General features: G+C 45.4%; 6 non-coding genes across 6 annotated transcripts; 2 read left to right on the top strand and 4 right to left on the bottom strand.

Moving 5' to 3' along the window:
* Positions 1 to 2,139: 2,139 nt before the first annotated feature.
* LOC135014181 (U5 spliceosomal RNA) lies at positions 2,140 to 2,255 on the bottom strand. The gene has a single exon (XR_010212733.1). It is a non-coding gene; the product is annotated as a U5 spliceosomal RNA (small nuclear RNA).
* A 274-nt stretch (positions 2,256 to 2,529) lies between these two features.
* Positions 2,530 to 2,645, bottom strand: LOC135014179 (U5 spliceosomal RNA). The gene has a single exon (XR_010212731.1). It is a non-coding gene; the product is annotated as a U5 spliceosomal RNA (small nuclear RNA).
* Positions 2,646 to 2,931: 286 nt separating this feature from the next.
* Positions 2,932 to 3,047, bottom strand: LOC135014178 (U5 spliceosomal RNA). Its single transcript, XR_010212730.1, has one exon. It is a non-coding gene; the product is annotated as a U5 spliceosomal RNA (small nuclear RNA).
* A 270-nt stretch (positions 3,048 to 3,317) lies between these two features.
* On the bottom strand, positions 3,318 to 3,433 carry LOC135014180 (U5 spliceosomal RNA). The gene has a single exon (XR_010212732.1). It is a non-coding gene; the product is annotated as a U5 spliceosomal RNA (small nuclear RNA).
* A 142-nt stretch (positions 3,434 to 3,575) lies between these two features.
* LOC135014094 (U1 spliceosomal RNA) lies at positions 3,576 to 3,738 on the top strand. The gene has a single exon (XR_010212667.1). It is a non-coding gene; the product is annotated as a U1 spliceosomal RNA (small nuclear RNA).
* Positions 3,739 to 4,409: 671 nt separating this feature from the next.
* On the top strand, positions 4,410 to 4,573 carry LOC135013929 (U1 spliceosomal RNA). The gene has a single exon (XR_010212516.1). It is a non-coding gene; the product is annotated as a U1 spliceosomal RNA (small nuclear RNA).
* Positions 4,574 to 5,063: the final 490 nt, after the last annotated feature.

Genomic DNA, 5,063 nt, shown 5'->3' with positions numbered 1-5,063 from the left:
CTCCTCCATTGCAGACCCCATTTTGAAGCCTTGCCCCCGCACTGCTCCATCCGTGACTTGGAAATGGAGTGTTGCTGACCCCACTCTCCCCCCCTGCCCCGATTGACAGGCAGAGGCGATCGCATGCAGGCACATGCGTATGCTCTTAGCAATTTTTGCAGTTGGATCGCTTATTGTGATTGCAATCCAACCTGAATCAGGCCCTATTACCTATCACAATGCGCTGCGGGCAGTACAAAATTGGGTTAATATAGGAGAAAACCCCCCAGACCTGTGCTCCTTAACTGTACCTGGTGGCTAGTGGAGCGGCTGCCCAGTAATCAGTGTCCACCCCAGTGCGCACACGGCCCACCCCCTACGGCCACGCTCCCCTTAATCAGCGGCCTCGTGATCCGGAAGGGCGGTGTGTGTGTGACTGACCTTAGGAAGAAACCGGAGCCTCCGCTGCAGTGACCCAGCAACCAGGGCACGGGAGTATACAGCGCCGCTGGGAGTGATGAAGCTGCAGTAAAGATGTCTATTAGACCTAGCCTGCTGCAGCCCTTGTAGATTCTCATAAAACAAGTTCTTCTTTTCTTGTCAAAATGAATAGCTAAGAATAGGCTGCCTGAGGCAGGCCCCTGTTAAGTGGCCTGCTATTGAAGGCACCAACTACAAACTGAGCTCCCTGTTCATGGAAGCGGGGTTATAGAGGAGGATGCGCTGAGCATCTTGGGAACAGTCAAAAGCTTTGAGCCGGTTGGTGCCTCAGATCAAGATCCTACTCTACACCCCAATGTGAATCCTTGTGGAGTCCAGTGTACCCCACAGAAGAAATTAATGTGTCACACCCATTGGCAGCAACCTTAGAATAGCTGCTGACGGGCACAATTGAGAAAGGAAGGGGGGGGGGGGGGGGACATTTGAATCCAGCACATAGATGCAATTCAAATATGTAATTTGTACCTTCCTATTTTAAAATATAATTTTAATGTAGAGGATGCTGGGGTCACATTAAGAACCATGGGGTATAGACGGGATCCGCAAGAGACATGGGCACTTTAAGACTTTCAAAGGGTGTGAACTGGCTCCTCCCTCTATGCCCCTCCTCCAGACTCCAGTTATAGGAACTGTGCCCAGGGAGACGGACATTTCGAGGAAAGGATTTATTGTTAAACTAAGGTGAGCATCTTACCAGCTCACACCTTAAGCATGCCGCAGAACGTGGCATTCAACAGAACACAAGCCAACGGCATGAACAATTGCAGCAAAAAGCTGACCAGAACCGTAACACAACATGTGTATAACCACAAGTAATAACTGCAGACACAGTATGGACTGGGACGGGTGCCCAGCATCCTCTACGTACTAAGAGAAAAGGATTTACCGGTAGGTATTAAAATCCTATTTTCTCATACGACCTAGAGGATGCTGGGGTCACATTAAGAACCATGGGGTTATACCAAAGCTCTTGAACGGGTGGGAGAGTGCGTACGACTCTGCAGCACCGAATGACCCAACTTGAGGTTATCATCAGCCAAGGTATCAAACTTGTAAAACTTAGCAAAAGTGTTTACTAAATAGCTGCTCGGCAAAGTTGCAATGCCGAGACTCCCCGACCAGCTGCCCAGGATGAACCCACCTTTCTAGTAGAATGGGTCTTCACCTAATTCAGTAACGGCAATCCTGCCGTGGAATGAGCATGCTGAATCTTACCACAGATCCAGCGCATAATGGTCTGCATGGAAGCAGGACACCCAATCCTGTTGGGAGCATACAGGACAAACAGAGCCTCTGTTTTCCTAATCTGAACCGTTCTGGTGACATAAATTTTCAAAGTTCTGACCACAGCCAGAGACTTTGACTCAACGAAGGTGTCAGTGGCCAAAGGCACCATGTGGAAAGATGAACCACCTTTGGCAGAAATTGTTGACGTGTCCTCAATTCTGCTCTATCTTCATGAAAGATCAAATAAAGGCTCTTGTGATACTGCATGGTTTGTACTGTTTTCCATGTGCTCCCAGATCTTTCAAGCAAGTAGCATGGTCAAGAAAGTTCTGTTTGAAAAGAAACAAACATTTACTGTCATTGTTATGCAAATAAACTTACATTAAAGCTAACAAGAAAGCACACTCGTTCTGTCTTTAAACTGATAAAAGAAACCCCAATAATATGGGGCATGCAAAAATTGAGATAAAACTCAGTTTTGCTCCTCTCCACGGAAATCTTTAATAAAAGGCGAAATATTTGTTAGTTCTGAAGAGAAACCAGAGCATGACCAAGATTCCACCTGTCGCCTGAGTGCCATGCCAGCAGTTCTCATTCAGCTCAAAGTGAGCACCCAATTTGAATGAAAGAAAGCAGATTTCTCACCAGGCTTCCCCTTGCTATAAACATGGTTTGTACTCTTTTCCATGTGCTCCCAGATCTTTCAAACAAGTAGTGTGGTCAAGAAAGTTCTGTTTGAAAAGAAACAAACATTTACTGTCATTTCTATGCAAATGAGCTTACATTAAAGCACACTCGTTCTATCTTTAAACTGATAAAAGAAACCCCAATAAGACGGGGCATGCAAAAATTGAGATAAAACTCAGTTTTGCTCCTCTCCACGGAAATCTTTAGTAAAAGGCGAAAGATTTGTTCGTTCTGAAGAGAAACCAGAGCATGACCAAGATTCCACCTGTCGCCTGAGTGCCATGCCAGCAGTCCTCATTCAGCTCAAAGTGAGCACCCAATTTGAAAGAAAGAAAGCAGATTTCTCACCAGGCTTCCCCTTGCTATAAGCATGGTTTGTACTCTTTTCCATGTGCTCCCAGATCTTTCAAGCAATTAGTATGGTCAAGAAAGTTCTGCTTGAAAAGAAACAGACATTTATTGTCATTGTTATGCAAATAAACTTACATTAAAGCTAACAAGAAAGCACACTCGTTCTGTCTTTAATCCGATAAAAGAAACCCCAATAATATGGGGCATGCAAAAATTGAGATAAAACTCAGTTTTGCTCCTCTCCACGGAAATCTTTAGTAAAAGGCGAAAGATTTGTTCGTTCTGAAGAGAAACCAGAGCATGACCAAGATTCCACCTGTCGCCTGAGTGCCGTGCCAGCAGTCCTCATTCAGATCAAAGTGAGCGCCCAATTTGAAAGAAAGCAGATTTCTCACCTGTCTTCTCCTTGCTATAAGCATGGTTTGTACTGTATTCCATGTGCTCCCAGATCTTTCAAGCAAGTAGCATGGTCAAGAAAGTTCTGTTTGAAAAGAAACAAACATTTACTGTCATTTCTATGCAAATGAGCTTACATTAAAGCACACTCATTCTATCTTTAAACCGATAAAAGAAACCCCAAAAAGATGCGGCATGCAAAAATTGAGATAAAACTCGGTTTTGCTCCTCTCCACGGAAATCTTTAGTAAAAGGCGAAAGATTTGTTCGTTCTGAAGAGAAACCAGAGCATGACCAAGATTTTTATCTGAAAATGTGTTCTCCCTGCAGTTGTTGTCCCCAGATGAGAGTTCCCTTGTGCTGCCTCAGTTGAATCTCCTTTACTTGACAGGGGGATGCTCGAGCAGCGACCCTCCCCAGCTCTAGCCCAACTCCTACTTACCTGCCAGGTGAGATACTATGATCATGAAGGTGCTTCTCCCAGGGCAAGGCTCACCCATTGCACTCTGGGTGTGCTGCTTCTGCGATTTCCCCAAATGTGGGAAACTTGACTGCATAATTTGTGATTCCCCTGGTCGGCTCTCGTATAATTCAGATCTCTTTGTCTCAGGTCTCTCTCCAGCCTAGTTTGCTGTCTGTTTCCACTTCTCTTTTCTTGAGCCGCTCCCTTCTATGCCCTTGCGCACTATCCTGACTTCTCCCGTCTGCTTACTTCGTGCCTTCCAACGCACAATGCAAACTACAGGTAGTGCTGCAGGACCCACACCCTTTTACTTGCCTTACAGAGCAGCTCTGGAGCTGTTACAGTGCCCAGCTGCTGCAAGAAATCAGCTTGAATGCTTTAGGGGATGGGGCATGGCCAACATGAGCCCCACACCAAAGGAGGGTGGAGGTGTTTAATGCGAACTAGGGGTCATCCAAGCACCGCAAAAGGCCGCCATGCCCTGCACACCCATTGTCTCTTTTCATATGCAGACGAGGGTTGAAGCCAACTTTGACCCACTGTTTGGATGACATCACCATATGCAAATCCATCTGCTGCAGGCCTTCCCCCAGGAATGCTTGCACTAGTTGTTGCATTTGGTTTGTTGTTTGGGGGTGCTTCAGTATTAGGCAGCCTTCTGCCCTCCCATGTTCATCTGAAAATATGTGTTCTCCCTGCAGTTGTTGTCCCCAGATGAGAGTTCCCTTGTGCTGCCTCAGTTGAATCTCCTTTACTTGACAGAGATGTGCCTGAGCAGCGGCCCTCCCCAGCCCTATCCCAGATCATACTTATTTTGCATAGGCGATACCATGGTCATGAAGATTGTTCTCCCAGGGTGAGGTTCATTCATTGCATTCTGGGTATGCTGACCCCTGTGATTTCCCCAAATGTGGGAAACTCGACTGCATTATTTGTGGTAGTGGGGGACTGTGTTTGTGCTTTCCTCTGGTCAGCTCTGTTAAAAATCAGATTTCTTTATCTCAGATCTTCCTCTAGCCTTGTTCTTCTTTCGAGAGTTCCCTTTAGATGAAGCACTAACAGGAGGCTTTAAAATTTCATTCTAGTGTCTTTCGTTTGGGAGAAAAATGCAAAGGTACAATACAGCTTTTCCTTGCCGATATCTCTCTTTTGCAAAGAGATAGGCATTGGAAAATTCAGGCTATAACGTGTAGATGAAGCACTAACAGTAGGCTTCAACATTTTCATTCTAGTGTCTTTCGTTTGGGAGAAAAATGCAAAGGTACAATACAGCTTTTCCTTGCCGATATCTCTCTTTTGCAAAGAGATAGGCATTGGAAAATTCAGGGCTATAACGTGTAGATGAAGCACTAACAGGAGGCTTTAAAATTTTCATTCTAGTGTCTTTCGTTTGGGAGAAAAATGCAAAGGTACAATACAGCTTTTCCTTGCCGATATCTCTCTTTTGCAAAGAGCTAGG

This window comes from Pseudophryne corroboree, unplaced genomic scaffold (assembly GCF_028390025.1).
Source record: "Pseudophryne corroboree isolate aPseCor3 unplaced genomic scaffold, aPseCor3.hap2 scaffold_279, whole genome shotgun sequence".
NCBI lineage: Eukaryota > Metazoa > Chordata > Amphibia > Anura > Myobatrachidae > Pseudophryne > Pseudophryne corroboree.
This window is presented reverse-complemented; position numbering and strand designations above follow the sequence as displayed.